Source organism: Sarcophilus harrisii, chromosome 1, assembly GCF_902635505.1.
Source record: "Sarcophilus harrisii chromosome 1, mSarHar1.11, whole genome shotgun sequence".
Classification (NCBI taxonomy): domain Eukaryota; kingdom Metazoa; phylum Chordata; class Mammalia; order Dasyuromorphia; family Dasyuridae; genus Sarcophilus; species Sarcophilus harrisii.
This window is the reverse complement of record NC_045426.1, coordinates 215,423,107-215,432,065: the sequence shown is the minus strand read 5'-3', so window position 1 is coordinate 215,432,065 and position 8,959 is coordinate 215,423,107. Positions and strand designations below refer to the sequence as shown.

The following is an 8,959-nucleotide window of genomic DNA, read 5'->3' as shown; positions in this document are numbered from 1 at the left end:
ACGAATATTAACTCATTCATCCTCATACTGCCTTAGTGAGGTCAGCCAGGATGATTACAGGGAGTCCATTTTAATGACATCCTACATGGCCAACCTCTGCCTGCTGCCTACAGGGTTCATTGCAAGTGAACACCGATTTTCAAATAATCTGTACTGGGCAAAAACCCAATATGTCCATTTGACCCCAAATGTATTTTATCTTCTTTATAATGCAGGCTCCTTCTTTTCATTCCTCTTCATACAAGCCTTCTTATTGTCCATAAACCATGACTTATCTCCAACTAAAATACCCCAAGTTCAGGCACTGTTCTTGTTCAATACTTTAACTTTATATAGCATTAAAAGTAGATTGAGTGCTAAATTAACCTTGCAAAAAAGGATTAACTCCCTCTTATACAAAATGCATTTTGGTTGGCTACTTCAAGTAGCTGATAGGGCCATATAAGCCAATACAAACCAAGTGTTAGACTATTTTTAAAAAATAATTTATTGAAATAGAAATAGACATACAGATAGATGGACAGATATATAAATAATAAATATATGGATTCATATAAAAAAGGAAATAAAGGGAAAAAGAAGGAAGGAGGAAAGGAAAAGAAGAAAGGAAAGGAAGGAAGAAAGGAAAAGAAGGAAGGAAGGAAAGGAAGGAAGGAAGGAAGGAAGGAAGGAAGGAAGGAAGGAAGGAAGGAAGGAAGGAAGGAAGGAAAGAAGGAAAGGGAAGGAAGGAAAGGAAGGAAGGAAGGAAGGAAGGAAGGAAGGAAGGAAGGAAGGAAGGAAAGAAGGAAGGAAGGAAGGAAAAGAAGGAGGGAAGGAAAGGAAGGAAGGAAGGAAGGAAGGAAGGAAGGAAGGAAGGAAGGAAGAAAGGAAAAGAAGGAAGGAAGGAAAGGAAGGAAGGAAGGAAGGAAGGAAGGAAGGAAGGAAGGAAGGAAGGAAGGAAGGAAGGAAGGAAAGAAGGAAAGGGAAGGAAGGAAAGGAAGGAAGAAGGAGAGAGGGAAAATGAACAAGTAAGCAAGGAAGAAGGGAGAAAAGAAGAGAGGGAGAAAGGGAAAGGATAGAGGGAGGAGAGAAGGACGGAAGGAAATGAAGAAAAGAGAGACATTTTTTGGTTCAGAACAACTATCATTTTTTTGAAATGTCGTATTAGGATTTTTTTCTTCTTAGATTATTTTAATTGATTTTTAGATTATCTTTCCACATCCAATTGTTGTGGTCAGTTTTTCAATTTGGTTAGTAGATTACACAAATTTTCTTATAATTTTAGTCTGATTTTTCTTTAGTATTGCTTCTTGTTATCATCCACCATTTATTTTTCAGTGATGGTTATATCCAAACCTCAGTTTACTTAGTCTATTTCTTATCTATGACTTAATTTTTAATATTAGGCTTTTCTATTTTCTATTTTAGTCTTTGTAACCATTCTACACTCTTTCCTGATTTTCTAGCTGTAATGTTTTGCAAAATCATTCTCTTTTTATGAAGTGTTGTCCTCCAGAGTATCATCTTGCTCCATTATAATTATTTATTTGATTCAGAATTTTTCTCTGTGTATTGAATTGCTGTGGGTGGGAAAGGAGAGAGAGAATGATACAAGCCTTTGATTATTGTTTACCCCACTTTACAATTAATTTCAAAATATTTTGGCTCAACAGCTATCATAATTGCTATCACTCCCAACTGATGGGGAAATTCCAGGTATAGATGTTGGTATTGTGCTAGATCCAGCTCCTACAAGCTTCCAAGAGCTAATTGTTAAATTTCCAGTGTGGACATTTATACCTCCAAAATCAAAAGATGCCAAAAAAATCTAGACTTCATTTATTGTTTTGTTCATTGTCTAGGCTTAAGAAGGTGATGGATGAAATGCTAATGTGCAGATGGAACTTTGAAAACGCCATTGGTACAGAAAAAAGAGCATGTCCTTTCATGTTGATGGTTTATCTTAATATTGACCTGAAACTAGGTTCTGACCTTGACAAAACAGAGATGAGGAACAGAACAACCTTTAATATTTGTTTCAGATAGGGGACAAGAGAAGGTAGAATGTATGCAATCGGAACTTTATCCCTTGAGACAAAAGAGGGGATGACCATGAGGGGAAATGGGAGAAAGAATCTAACTATGCACTCCTGAAACACTGAAGGCCATAAGCAGGAGACTAATCCAACTTAGAACTTCAGATCCCAAACCAATGGATATGACTTTGGCTTTTACATACATCTATGAATACTCTGATTTCCAACATCCCATTTGAGTTTGTCAGGGCCACAGTAAAAGATGGAACAAACTCCTAATTGGGGGTTATAAAAGGAAAGATCAGTAGATGCAGTAAACTCCCATAATATCAAAAAGCAAGATCGAATTAAATCTGCTTTGCCTACTGAGGGGTGTTTGAATGACCCTTGGTCCTGGCACAAAGTCCAAATCCCAGAATTAAGGCTGGAAATACAGATAAACAGAAAAAAATACTGAACATGATGATGTATATTTCTTAACCATAGATCAAAAGAAAGCAAAAGGTAAACCAAGAAGAAAAGTATAACTCCAAAATAACTACAAGCAAGATATGAGAGAAAAATGGATAAAAGGACTATAAGAGTAATGGACAGAAATGAAGCAAGCAATAGAAGGTAAAATTAGAACCAAAACTAGAGCTCTAGAGGAGGGGAAAAATTAAAGAATAATTAATTTAGATAAGAACATGGAAAACTTTAACCAAATAATAGATTCCCTGAAAAATAGAAGGGGAAAAAATATGATTCCATGGAAAAAAATAAAAATAAATTAAAACAAATTCAAAGGATTGGGGGAATAGAAGAAAATATATATATTTGTAAAAAAAAAAAAAAACTGATGTAGGGGGAAAGAGTTGAGATATCATTTAAAAAAGAGAATACCTTGAAAATCATGATTTATCAATAAACTTGGATAGAATATTTGAAGAAATCAAAAGAAAAGTGTAAAAATCTACTAGAACCAGAGGACAAAATGAAAGAAGGAAAAAACCCATTGATCACTTCTTTAAAAATGAGAAATTAAAAACATATACTAACATCATAACCACAATTCAGAACTTCTAGGTTAAAGAAAAAATAATGTAATCAAAAAGAATTCAAGTACAAAAGAATCACAATTGGAATCACATATGATATTCCAAAAGGCAAAAAATAAAAGCTTAAAACCAAGAATAACTTATCCTGAAAAACTGAGCATAATCTAGAAAAAAAATGATCTTTTATTTATAGAAGATTTTTAAGCATTCCTGATGAAAAAATCCATGGGTGAATAAAAAATTTGAAATGGAAAAAAGAAGCCAATATAAACCTAGAAAAGGAATACATTTAAATAATCCAAAAAGGCTATGTAATAATGGTGATGGTGTTACTGTTACTGTTGTTCATCCTTAATTTTCCAAGAGTACCAATGACATTATGAGTGATGTCTTGATTTGCTCATGAATTGGATTTGACTAAGACAGAGATATGCAAAGTGGTTAGTTTTATCCCTCTTAAGTCATGGAAATAATGATGTACTTATATCCTAAAAGGTAGAGAAGAGATATATATGTCCTTTCTAAATTCTTTTGTCTTCAAGTGTCTAGAGGGTTAGACAAACTCAGGAACTGAGATTAGTTTTACTTTGTTCTATTCGTTTTAAGAAAAGAAAGAATTAACAAAATAAGAAATAAAATACCTAAATAGTCCCTTGTAGAAAAAAGAAATTAAACAAACCATTAATGAATTCCCTAAGAAAAAATGTCCAGTGCCAAATGAATTTACAAATGAATTCTATTTAACATTTAAAGAACAATTAATTTCAATACCATATAAATTATTTGGAAAAATAAACCAAGGAGTCCTATCAAATTCCTTTTATGACACAGATATGGTTCTGATGCCTAAACCAGGAAGAGCCAAAACAGAGAAAGAAAATTACAGACCAGTTTCCCTAATGAATATTGGTGCAAAAATCTTAAATAGAATATTAGCAAAGAGATTACAGCAATTTATCACCAGGATAATACACTAAGGCCAAATGGGATTTATACCAAGAATGCAGGGCTAGTTCAATATCAGGAAGACTATCAGAATAATTGATCATATCAATAACAAAATTAACAGAATTCATGTATCATTCTCAGCATAAGGATTTTTCCAGGACAGCCCCTCAAAGCAATTATACATTCTCATATAGGATTAGGTCAGGCTGATTCCACAATCTGATGTCTTCTCTTTTCTAACATGTAACAAACAGTATTTTTCTTGTCTGTGAAAATACTTCCCACAGATCAGGTAAATTCTACTCCAATTGTCCTTTTTTTGGACCCTGACTTCTATATGTTACCAACAAAGCCCAGAAGTAAGAGATAAAAAGAGAACCCTCGTTTAAAATAACTGTAAACAATATAAAATATTTGAAAGTCTATGTGCCAAAACAAACCTAAGAATTATATGAACACAATTACAAAACACTTTTCACACAAATAAAGTTAGATATAAATAATTAGAAGAATATCAGTTACTCAAGGATATGGCAGAGCTAATATAATAAAATGACAATGATACCTAAATTAATGTCCTTAGTGCCAGTTAAAACTGCCAAAAAATTACTTTAAAGAGCTAGAAAAAATAATAAAATTAATCTGAAAGAACAAAAGGTCAAGAATATCAAAGGAATTAATGAAAAAATGTAAAGGAAAGTGACCTTATTGTACTAAAGCCAATAGTCAATGATTATAGTTATCTAGTGTTTGATAAACCCAAAGACTTCAGTTCCTGGGATAAGAAATCATTATTTGACCAAAAAAACTGGAAAATAGCATGGCAGAAACTAGGTATTAACCAACATCTGACACCCTATACTAAGATAAAGTCAAAAATGAATTCATGATTTAGGCATAAAGAACAAATTAGAAGAACAAAAGATAGTCTACCTCCCAGATTTGTTGAGAAGGAAGAGATTGTGACCAAAGAAGAACCAGAGTACATTGTGAAATACAAAATGGATAATTTTTATTATATTAAGTTAAAAAGGTTTTGTACAAACAAAACCAATCGGCCAAAATTAGAAGAGAAGCAGAAAGCTGAGAAATCATTTTATAGCTAGTGTTTCTGATAAAGGCCTCATTTACAAAATAAATAGACTTGAGTCAAATTTGTGAGCATACAAGTCATTCCCCATTTAATAAATGGGTCAAAGTATATGAACAAACAATTTTCAGATGAAGAAATTAACACTGTTTATGGTTATATTTTTAAATGCTCTAAATCATTATTGAAAAGAGAAATGCAAAATTAAAGCAACTCTGATATACCACTTTACACCTATAAGATTGGCTAAGATGAAAAGAAAAGATAATAATAAATGTTGAACGTAAAGTGAGAAAATGGGAACACCAAATATTGTTGGTGAAGTTGTGAACTGATCCAGCCATTCTGGAAACCAATTTGGAACTTGGCCCAAAGGACTATGAAATCATGCATACTCTGATCCAGCAGTGACACTACTGGGTCTATTTCCAAAAGAGATCATAAAAGAGGAGAAAGGCTCCACATGTGCAAAAAAAAATTTGTAGCATCTCTTTTTGTAGTGGCAAGGAATTGGAAATTGAGTAGATGCCTATCAATTAGGGAAGGAGTGAATAAGCTATGGTATATGAATGTAATTGAATATTATTATTCTATAAAAAATGATGAGCAGACTGATTTCAGAAAAACCTCAAAAATCTTATATGAATAGTGCTCAGTGAAATGAGCAGAACCAGGAGAACACCATACACAGTTCCAACAAGATTATATGATGATCAGTTATGATAGACTTGGCTCTTCTGAGCAATGTGATGATCTAAAAGAATTCTGATAATACTTGGGATGAAAAATGCTATCTGCATGCAGAGAGACTGAATGTGGATCTATTCATAATTTTTTCACCTTTTTTGTTTATTTGTTTGCTTTTTCTTTCTCTTGATTTTTTTCCCCTTTGGGTCTGATTCTTCTAACACAATATGACAAATATGGAAGGAAGGAGGGAGGGAGGGAGGGAGGAAAGAAGGAAGGAGAGAAAGAGGGAGGAAAGAAGGAAGGAGGGAAGGAAGGAGGGAGGAAGAAAAGGAAGGAGGGAGGGAAGAAAAAAAATGTTGAATGGACTCATTCCTTCTCTTTCCACTTTTTCTCTGAGAGAGAGAGAGAGAGAGAGAGAGAGAGAGAATATGAGAATACAGGGAAAAGAAAAAATAGAAAAGATACAAAAGAGGGGAAAATACAATTAATAATCAAAGCATAAATTTTAGAAACAAAAGATAATTTCCTCTAAGAAAACAGCCACAATAAGAAAACAAACCAAAAATTTTTAAGTGAAGTCACTGCAGTAAATTATATCTCTTAGCATTCTTAACACTTAACAATATAATCTTAAAGAAAGAGCAGATGAATTGGGTATGCAGTTAAAAACATTAGAAAATCTAAAACACCAACAGAGAGCTGATGATTCCTGTTCTTATTTTCTCTGTGATTTTCTTCAGCTTCTTTTCCTCAAGAGAGTGATAAGTTGATTCTAACTTTAGTTATTTGAGGGTCTGATTATTTTCTGGGTTGGGGATAAGGGGAGGTTGCCTTTCTTTTTCTTTTTGCCAAATGCTTTTAAAGAAACGAGTTTCTCTCAGCTAATTTTAATTGTATTTCTGGCTTTTGTATGTGCATTTTAGGAGTTAAACACAGCTGAGAGGATGGCAACTGAAGTCAAGGCACCTAGAGGAAGAGATTGATAGTGATGATTAAAGCTAGAAGGTATTTCCTGGCAAAATATAGGAACTCATAACTACACTCAAAAGAGATATTATTGATCCATCTTTTATAAACATCCAAAAGCAGAGAAAGATCATGTGAATCCCAACCAATAATCTAGGCACAGCCTGAGCCCAAGGCTAGCAATATTGCAAACTCAATTATTTAAAAAAATAAAGTAAAATTTCAAATCACATTTCATAATAATGTAAGGGATAGTAGTAGCATTTTCTACATATGCACATGTGTTTCAATAAGTAATCTAGGTAGCTGAAAATTAGAACATTAATTCTGGTTACCACTGTCATAATTTAATTTATGAAGAAGAATCTGCATTAGTTCAAAACTAGAATTGGTGAAGAGAAGAAGAGCAGAAGAGTAAAAACTGCTATTGGGCCTTTAAGCCACTGCTTGTTCAATGACTCTTATAAACATTGGGTGAATCCTTCTTCCTTCACAATGTCTTGCAAGGTTCATTAAATATTATGGTAACTCTTACCCTTTACTGGTACTGTCTGCTTCCATAGCATTATGATATCTGGGGGTAGGAGACTGGCTGACCAATGGTACATGCACCAAAAAAAAAAAAAAAAAAAAATCATTCATTCAAAGGAATATATGGTTGTGATCATCCACTGTGTTCACAGTGAAATTTCTTTAGTGTTTCATAGGTAAAGAAACTCAACCTAGCATAAGGAATGACTCCAAGGATTGTTCACATAAATCCCAAATACAAAGTTTTTAGACATTCTTTATGGGACATCTGGATGAAGACATCAAAGGTGTTTTTGTACATTTCTTTGGGTATGATGGCCACCTGGGCTCTCACCAAATCCAATGGGTAGGTTACAGAAATAGCAGTCATATCAGTCAATGCACCAGCAACAAAGTCTTGGCCAACGGAGGAAAGTTTCACTTTTGAAGCCATAATAACAGCCCAGGATGAGTTTGTACTTCTCATGGATTCTACCCTGGGAATCATCAGTATCATGGTGGCAGTTGCCTCTCCACAAACTGAAGAAGACTTCTTTGAGGTAGTTGAAGTAGATGAGCCTGAAGGCTTCCTTGGCAAAATAAAAAATTTTGAAGACATTTGCAAGATGATGGTTTGGTCCAGAGAAGCTACTGCAATTTTAGCAAGAGCTCTTGACAAGGCAGAAGTTGAGAGAGTTGAGAATTTTTTTCTTAATCATTCTTACCATTAATTGATAAATTGGTCTTCACATTCTTCTCTTTTAAACCCACAGAAGCTTCTTTCACACCATTACCCAAACCACTCTTGTTGATAATGGTAATGGTATTCTTCCCAATCATTGCTCCTGCCGCTACATTGACTCTGGTGGGACCTCACTGGCCTATACATATCCAGCCCCACCTAGTTCAAATAAATCCCTCTTGGATGTGGGGAAATCCATAGAAAATCACACCTGAAGGGAGAAGTTGGGAATGGATATGAGGCACACAAGAGGGAGGGAGCCAGATAAAAAGAGTAGCTTCTGTTTTGTATCTACATACAGCATTTCAATTTCATTCAATTATCTATAATGTATCAAGCACTGTGCTACATACAAAGTAAAATCAAAACAGTCCCTGCCCTCAAGGAGTTAAAATTTTATTAGGCAAATCAGTATGCACTTTTATATGCTAATACAAGACAAATAAAAAATAATTTATTTTGGGACATGTCTAATATTGGGGATAGTTTATTAATAATTAACATCCCTTCTGTAATTCTCTCCATACTCACATTCAAATTCAAGGGTTGAGTGCCCGGACTCTGTGAGCCTGTATGCCTACAATTTAGAGCCCCTACTGGTGTGCTTCCTTTAACAATCAGTCATAGACACAATTAACTCTTAGCAAAGTCATTTAGTAAGGTGGCATAGTAAAAAGCTGCAAAATATTCCTCATTTAAGCTTGAGATACATACATTCATTTTCCATGGAAAAGGGGGACTCAAACTGAAAGTGGAAGCGTAATGAGGCAAACACCTCTAAGATATGTCTTTGGCAAAGGTCAGACACATTAAAAAAAAAAAAAAAAACAATACTCCCAGTACTACAGTACCTGGAAATTCTTACTGTCTTCAGAGAATCCATGCACAGCTATGCTTGGCTAAAGCTTTTCTGCTGAGCTGATAAATTAGCTATGCTCTGAGAGTCATTTCCTCTTCATAA

At 34.1% G+C, this 8,959-nt stretch overlaps 1 pseudogene; it reads right to left on the bottom strand.

Annotated features, from left to right (window-relative positions):
* Positions 1-6,704: 6,704 nt before the first annotated feature.
* Positions 6,705-8,131, bottom strand: LOC100932074 (annotated as a pseudogene).
* Positions 8,132-8,959: the final 828 nt, after the last annotated feature.